The following is a 9095-nucleotide window of genomic DNA, read 5'->3' as shown; positions in this document are numbered from 1 at the left end:
TCATATTCTAACATTTTTCATTATTTTAAGAGAATCATGTAAGTTGATACTATTCCGCAATAAGAACTTGAATTTTGTGGCTTATTTTCTTTGCTGTAATGTGCCAGCACCGTGGGCATCGTTGCAGGGAATAAATGACTCTTCCCCAATAAACCAAATGCCTAAAGAAGCCCCTGGAGGAGGCAGGGATGTCCATAAAAGTTGAAATAGATTTCATAATATGGTATTCAATTTAGTATAATAAGTAGAAATCAAAAATAATCCAATACCCCAAATGAAAATACCTCTGCTACTAATCAAAGGGAGGTTGATTTTATACCAGAACCATGGCATTCTCCAGGCAAGAACACTGGAGTTGGTAGCCGTTCCCTTCTCCAGGGGGTCATCCCAACTCAGGGATTGAACTTGGGTCTCCTGCATTGCAAGCAGATTCTTTACCATCTGAGCCACCAGGGAAGCCCAGATATGGTTTAATATGTGCCAAAGTAAATGTATTAAATTATCTATTTTCCTCATTAGTTACCTGAGGAGGAAACTTAGAAATCTCTCTATTTCTGTCTCTCTCTCAGCTTGAAAAATTAGCTCCTTAAAGATGACTACCAGAAAGCATTTATCCAAAGGCGATTTTGGCTCTGGAGTTTATCACAAAAAGGTCCGTGTGTGCACTTTCGTCGTTCTGCCTCGAAGATGCTCAGTGACAGAAAATATTTCAAAAATGGCACCAGTGAGTGGACGTCGTGAATTGTTCTCTGATGCTGGTGTTGCTGCGAAAAACAAAGCACTGATGCTCAGCATTAGAAGGCCAAGTGAGAAAGTGTTTAGGGTTTTGATAGATGACATGGTGCGCAGAAGAAAAAGTGGGCACTAGGAAGGAGATGGAAATGCCCAGAGGGTGGTAGAAACAGGCTCTGTGTTCCTGTTCCTCTGGGTTTGATGAAAAATTCTCACAAAGACAAGAGAGCAGGGAAAATGAAGAAAGATGAGCTGGCTCTCAATCCACAAAAGTGTTAAACACCCGTCATTTCAAAAAATGCGATGCTTCTCATTGATGTCCCAGAAATCAAGACAATCTAATAGATGCCACAAAATACATATTTACCAACATAAAACTTACAAGTCTCATTTTGGAAACAACTTTTGGGAATTTAGTTTAAATTCTTGTTTATTTTAATCCCTAAATTTTTAATAACATAGAAATGAAAATAATTGGCACATAATCTGAGGCAATTTAATGGTTATGCTTTCATAAAATGTTCCTGCATCCACATTTTATTTCATTCTTAAGCAAAATGTTCCTCAAGCAGTAAGTACAATTATTTGAATGTCTAATTCAAAAGATATGTTAATAATACGATTTTTAAAACATTTTAATTAGCACCCAAATGCCAGTTTTTCTAGGTGTGTTCTCCCCTCCCCAACCTGGGTCTATGGCTACACCCAGCCTTTTCAGGTGGTCCCTGGATTCGTGTCCAGTGACTGGAACTGTTGAACTATAGCTTCCTTCGAGCCAAACTCTGCCAACAGAGATTTCCACTTGTGTTTGATAAGGAACCAAAAATAACCTTTAAATAATTGAATTTCTCAGCTTGCTTTGGTGGCATGAGAATAAAGTAGCTGCCTCACTCCCCAGGATGGCTCCAGAGAGGAGACCCTGGTGCTCACCCCAGCTTCCTGCGTTCTCTCCCCAGGATGGCTCCAGAGGGGAGACCCTGGTGTTCACCCTGGCTTCCTGCGCTTCCTGGCCTGCTGTGCTCTCCAGGTCCCTCACCTGCACAAAGCCTCAGTCTCACTGTCTGTAACATGGAGACCCTAATACCTGACTCTCTGAAGGTCTGCAACTGAAAGTGTAGTGTGAGTGGGACTGCCCACCACAGTGCTCCCTGAACCGCACCACGGGCTTAAGTTCCTGACTTCCTCCGTCCAAGCAGGGGGACACAGTGACAGCCGTCCAAAGGGCTTTCATATCAGGCGTCGACTTTTCTGGTAAATACTTCAAGGGCCCGTTTCCGTCCCTCTCCTGACTCCAGGCCTGGTACTGGCAGGCTCTTCTGTATCTCCCCAGAAGATCCCTTCCTCTGGAGTGCCAGGGCTCTGTGAAATGTCAGCAGCAGCCTCCCCGCCCCCTGCTCCCTGGGACCTGGCACATGATGCAAGCTTCTCTTTGCAGACATCAGATTGCAATGTGATTATTCCTGCAACTAGACCTAACTGGTCTTACTGACTGTTGGATCTCTGGCCCAGACACATATATTGCTGGTGTTCAGTCACTAAGTTGTGTCACGTCAGGTGGCCAAAGTATTGGAGCTTCAGCATCGGTTCTTCCAATGAATATTCAGGGTGGATCTCCTATCATCTAGAGAGTCCATTAATCTAGGAGCCCAGTATACTTGAGAACTAGCCCATGGACTCCCTAGTGTGCTGTGTCATGCTAAGTCTCTTCAGTCTTGTCCAACTTTTTGCAACACTATGGACTGTAGCCCACCAGGCTCCTCTGTCCATGGGATTCTCCAAGTAAGAATACTGGAGCGGGTTGCCATTTCCTCCTCCAGGGGATCTTCCCAACCCAGGGATCGAACCTCTGTCTCTTAAGTCTCCTGCGTGGATAGGCAGGTTCTTTACCACTGGCACCTCCCGAGAAGGCCCGGACTCCCTAGTATGGAGCAACAAAAAAACTGCAAGACTAATGATTCCGGAATCACCTTTAATGTCATGTTTACACTTCTTCCAATTTATTTTTATCATACAGGCACAGTAGATGGCAGAATGAATATTCAGTTACTATTTCCAGCTTGTTAATAATCAAGTTTCATGTTTCCAATCATTGACATTCTCAAGTGCTACAAATGAAAATCAAATTTGCAAGATGCAACACATTCAGGAAAGTCATATCTGCTCTTCCTGTCTCCGACCAAGAAAGACAAGTTTTTAATCAGGAGTCAACTCTGCAGTCTTTGGAGTTGGTTTAAACTAAGTCAGTGACTCTGATTCTTTTATTTGAAGAACAAATAGCAGGATAAAATTCCTAAGCCTTAGAAATACACCATCATAACTTGCTGCCAAAAGATTTTAAATTCCTCAGTTCAAAAATGCTAACAGAGCCCTTTCTCTGTTTCTTTCTCTCTTTCTCACTTCCTCCCTCCCCTCTCTCTCTCCTCTTTACTTTTTCCTCCTTTCCACCATCCTACATTCTTAAGAACTTGGAAAATTCTTAAGAATTTTAATCCTTGGAGGATCAATAACTCTGTGTAAGCTGTACCTCTGCCATTTCATATCTGAGTGGCTTTGGACAGGTAACTTGACCTCTGAAAGTCTCACTTTCTTCACTATACAATAAATGTAATGATGTTTGTCTCACAAACTTGTGAGTTCTTAAAAGGATAACACACGTAAGAACAGGTAGTGCAGCATCTGTAGGATGCTTGAGTCTTATAACAGCCAAGACTTGTGGTTACAAAAAAACAGAAACACAACTCAAACTTGCCTGTTCAAACAAAAGAATTCACTGTCACACAAGAAAGTCCAAGGGTGGCTACCTTCAGATCTGGCTGGATCCAGGGGTTCAGCAGTGTGGTCTGGGACATTTTTCTTTACCTTGATAGGATTCCTTCAGCAAAGATGGCCAAGGCACATGGTCCCTTCTTGGTGCCCCAGCAGCGAATAACTGAACATCTATCTACCCAGGCAAGAATCTGAGCCATCCAACAGGCTGTCTGCTGGGAGATTTGCCACATACAGTGGAGATAGTAGAGCTTGGAAGAGACAGCCAGCAATGTCCCCCCATGAAACCAAGTCAACACAGTTCCCATTCTGGTACTGCTTCTGCAAGCCAAAGACACAGTAAACCAGGATGTAAACAGTGCTAACACTCGCTGCTGTGTGGCCTTGGCAAAGTACTCAACTATTCTGTTTCCTCATGTACAAAACTGTGATCATGATAACTCTCTATACTATCTACCCTATATGGTTATCGTGAGGATTGAAAACGATGATGAGCATCAGAGACCCAGCCGAGGGACTGCTACCTAATAAGCCATTGATAATATTCAGCCATCATTATTGTATTAATTTCTATGAGTCTTATCTTTCTAGGGTTTGAATAATTTAATGAATCCAATAAAGTGCTAATGAAGATAATCCCTGAGATGAAGGCACCCCGTCATAGATGAATTTAGGCACCATCTGGCAATGCTTTGCTTGGCCTTGAGTGGTGGGGGTTCAACTCTAGGACAGCACCCTGGGCTGGTACCAAGTGGTCTCTGTCCGTGAGCCCCATGAAAAAGGTCCCCTTGTCCACAGACTTTGTAGAAGATGTCACTGCACAGAGTCAAGCCCATCTGGGCACTTACTTGATGGCAGAGAACACATCTACTCCCAAGGAGGAGAAGGGGCTGTAGGAAGCCCAGCAGCTCCCCTCTTGCCACCCCCACCACCCTACCCACCCACAGACAGTGATGGAGACTTGTGACAACTGAAGAGACAGCACGTGAGCTGATGTGCCAGGGCCGGCCATACAGTAGGTGGCCCATCCCCGTGAGCAGGCAGGGTACAAGCATGGTGGCTCCCTACCTCTTGGCAATCCTGCCCTCATCACATCAGTTCTCCTGACCACACAGGTTCATGCGTCCCTGGGATGGTACCTCATCCCCCCAGCTGCTGTGATTGGTCCAGTGTGTCATAGTTACCTGTGTTGGGCCAATCAGAGCCCTTCCCTGTGATTTTCTTTTTCGCCCCAGGGGAAGCTGGGAGAGGGAGTTTGTTTCATCTCTGAGGAAGCAGAGCTGAAAGGAGGTAGTGTTGAGGTCAAGGTAGAGATGAAGGTCATGCCTGGAGCTGAAGAGGAGAGGAGAGCTGGCCTCTCTGTTGCCCGGAAGCCCTCCTTTCTCCACTTCTCTGAGCTGGACTGGCTGACCTCCTCTTAAAAGCCCTTTATTTGCATGGCTTATTAAATGGCTTCCTAGTTGCATCAGAAAGATCTCTGAATATTGGTAGAGGCCCCTCCCTGGGGAGTGACCCTCTCCAGCTTCACAACTTTCCTCCCTTTCCCACCAGGAATGAGAACTCTGTCTCTTCCTGTCCAGTGGCCTCCTGGACCAAGGAGGGCTTCATCTCCAGGGGATGCTGGTGAGACAGATGGAGAGACCACTCCCAGGATCTCAGTCTCATCATTCCTGACTCCCCAGATTCAGCTGGGTCATCTCATGCTAACAGATAAAGGGACAGCTGGGCAGAGAGCCCCCTGCACCATCCTCACCACCAATTTTGCCTCTCATGTGGTTATTACTCTTACCATTTTCGCCTGGTGTTACTTTATATCAATGGGCTTCTCTGGTGGCTCTGATGGTAAAGAATCTGCCTGCAATGCCAGAGACCTGGGTTTGATCCCTGGGTTGGAAAGACCCCCTGGAGGAGGACATTGCAATCAACTCCAGTATTCTTGCCTGGAGAATCCCCACAGACAGAGGTGCCTGGCAGGCTACAGTCCATGGGGTTGCAAAGAGTTGGACACAACTGAGCGACGAAGTACAGCACTTTAAATCAATAGCTCAGGGCATGGGAGATAGATTGAAGACGTTCCCCTTGAGGGAAGACACCACTTTTCCTTCTTCAGATTAATATTTTGGAGGCTGAGACAGAACGCTTGTATGGCTGGTTTTCCTGTCTGCATTCTCCTTTGCAGTTTTCCAGGAAGATGAGAACAAGGACAAGTCACCATCTCAGCATTTAATCCCCATGTCTCTGGCTTTAATTTCCAAGTCACAAAAACCCAGGCACGTCCGGCTCATCCCAGAAGGGCAGAGGCTGGGGGAGACCTGCCTCCTCCTGGCGGCCCAGGTGCATACTCCCCAGCACTTCACACCACTTAAAAGATTCTGCCCAAACTGCCAACAATGTGTTACCAACAGAGCCCTACCCGAAAATGGATCAAAAACACTTTGTAATGAGTGAAGGAGCTGCTTTCAAAAGGGCCAGCATCTAACAAAATCCTGGGTCCTGAGTGACCCACACTGGATGGCCGACTCAGGGTGGGAAAACTCCCCCCAGTGTTCACATTGGCAGAAGTGGTTCTTTAAGCAACTTATGCAAATATATTCTTCCTGAATACAAGTCAGGAAGAGCTGACTTGTATTCACTCATTTACATACATATTTAATTACCTAAAGTCACCACATTTTGGAAGGAAGGGTATGTAAGATTCAGATGTTCTCTGTCCAACAATTATTGGACAACTGGATCCAAAGTCTGCAAAAAACATTGGTCCTTCACTTGTGTGTGTTGCGGGGGTGCAGGGGGGGGCGGGGGGAACAATGAAAATGTTGCCCCTAACTGTCTTCCAGGCCTTTCCTTACATCAAGCCTTCAACCCCAGCAGGGATCCTGGCTGTTCATCAGGTCTGCTCCATGTGGGGCCACCCACTGCTCAGGGCTGGGCACGCAGGGGATCTTTGGTGCGGGGAGGGGCCTTGTGGTGCCGCCCCGCCGCCCCAGCCACAAACCCCATGTCCTCATCGGTCTGCATCACTCAGCTGTGCACATGTGGGGGTCATCCCATTAGATGCAGTGTCTCCAGCCCTGCAGGAAGCAGGCCAGCTGACACAGGTCTCAGGAGGAGTCTTGAATGGAGGCCTCCTGCTGCCTCTGGAAGAGCCCTCCGGAACCCAAGGTGAGCCTGAAACAGTTCCAGCTGTCAACAGAAGCACCCAGGGGCCCCTGGGCAGAAGGACTTTTCGTCTCTTTGTAGGAATGCAAGAGCTGAGTGTGTGGCACCTTCCGGGTAAGGCTGCACCTGCCTTCCTCCACCTGCTTCCCTCCCCGCTGCCGAAGGATGGATCCCAAGCCCCCTTCCCCTCTTAGAAGACTTCCTGTGCTACAGCCACATCACACTGGCTCCAGCTGTGCCGAGCACTGGTGCAGAGCAGAGTGTAATCAGAGACAACCAGAGCCCACCCCCAGGTCCTGAGGGTCTCCTTTTCCCCCCTCCAGAACACCCCATGCTCCTGTCCTCTCAGGCTGGTTGACCACATCACCCAGGTCCAGCATGCTGACTCCGGCCAGCTTTTGGCTCCGACCTTTATAGAACACTGGGACTGAGAAAATCAATTGTGTTAATAGGCGACTCTCCACTGGAGATGCGGTCCTAAAGAAAACCGTATGTAAAACAAAGTGGCGAGTGGTGAGCTCTGTAATGCTTCTTTTGTTCCAAGACTTTCACACGTTTGTCCAGAGTTCAGGGCTTTCAAACCACACAAGGTTTTAAGTGATCGTTATAAAATCCCTTCTTTTCCCAAAGGCAGGGTAGTAAGGATTAAGTTTGACTACTGAAGACAGCTTTGTTGTAAATGGTCTCTAATGTCACAAAGCAGCTTGGAAAGAGAGGCTTATTAAACAAATTTCTTGGGTTGCAAATCATTGGAAGCAATCACATGTCATGTTCATTTGTTTAACCCGGTATGCATTTGTATGTTTAAAGAAATGATGCTAATGAACACTGTTTCCAGTGCCCACAAGAAAGCTGGCTTATGGTAAAGGACATCCAGGGAGGTCTGTGAAGAAATCAGAGAGAAGGTGAGCGAAGGCTTCTGGGGTTTTCCACCTCTTTTGTAAAAAGTCATTCATGGGAACCCGTGTCCAGAGAAGAATGGGTATGATTTATTGATCTGAGGATGGCAAAGCCCAAAGGAACCTCACCGAGCTGTGCAACGCTGTCATCCTACAGCGAGATGAGGTGGCCTGCATAGTGAGACGGCATCGTGCATCTCCTGAACCCCGTGAACCTCACACAGTAGGCTAGCTCCATGATTGGGAGCCATCCTTGTGGATGAGGATCGGGTGTGATGGGACAAGGGCATGAGGCGGAGGGGAGCTTTTGAAAAGAACGATTTGAGTCTTTGAAAATCATCACCAAGAAGGAAAGAACTTCCCAGTAAGTACAGGGAATGCAGACTGTAGTTCTGCTCAGGGGAGAGTCCCGTTCTGGACAGAGTCTTAGTCTCTGGCAGGACCAGTCCTTGGTGCTGGCCTTTCCTGTGTCCTCCCTTGGCTTCTGCCCCTGGAGTCCTCCCCGTGGAGGCGGCTGGAGCATCTCTCAGCCTCCCCAGGAGGCGGTCCTGCTGAGCATAGCCAGGTGCCCGCTGGCCCCTGGATGCTGCCCTCCCGTCACTCTTTCTCACCTGACTTCCCCAACGCCACATAATCCACATAAACAGGCACCAAGATGGTCTCTCTTTCCTGGGGTGGGAATCAGAAATGCTGATAATGGCTTGGGAATTCATGCTAAAATACTACTCAGATAAAAAGAAAAGTAAGATACATGTATGAACTGTCCAACTGCCTCACAGTACACTTGTTAGGATGTTGGTAAGCATCTTGATCCAGCTTTTGTGTTATTTTCCCTCTTCAGTTCCGTTGGGATCCCAGTTCTGATTGGGTCCTGGTAGGTACAGATTATAGGAAGACTGGTGTATTCTTGTCCCTGATGTTTATTAGCCCTATGTGCAGAGAATTATTACAAAGATCCTCTAAGTCATGTCCGACTCTTGCCACCCCATGGACTGTATGTAACCCATCAGGCTCCTCTTCTTCTGTCCATGGGATTTTTCCAGGCAACTATACTGGAGTGGGTTGCCATTTCCTCCTCCAGGGGATCTTCCCGACCCAGGGATCGAGCCCAGATTTCCTGCATGTCAGGTGGAGTCTTTACCAGAGAAGCCCCAGAGATGGTGACTTCGAGGATTAGAGAAGGTGAAAAAACGTTCTAAAATTTCACAGTGAGCTAACAGAAAAAAAACAGAACAAACAGCAAACGTGCTTCGCTTTGCCGGTCCTTCCTACCCCGCAGGAGCTGAGACAGCGCCCAGGGGGCACAGGCAGGAAGGCGCTGCGGCCCAGCTCTTGCCAGGTAGGAAGGACCAGCAAAGTGATAGCGAGGCCCCAGCAGGGAGGATGAAACCGGCCTGGCAGCCAGCATGAACCTGGCCAGGCGGCGCCATCCGGCCAGCGAGCCTGCGCAGAGGGAGATGTCGGCCCGGACGCCGCCGCCGCACTGCGCATGCTCCCACCTGGAATGGCGCGCGCCGGCGGCGGGGAGGCAGGGCCCAC

This window comes from Bison bison, unplaced genomic scaffold (genome assembly GCF_000754665.1).
Source record: "Bison bison bison isolate TAMUID 2011002044 unplaced genomic scaffold, Bison_UMD1.0 scf7180017864456, whole genome shotgun sequence".
Taxonomy (NCBI): domain Eukaryota; kingdom Metazoa; phylum Chordata; class Mammalia; order Artiodactyla; family Bovidae; genus Bison; species Bison bison.
Note: the sequence above shows the minus strand (reverse complement) of the source record.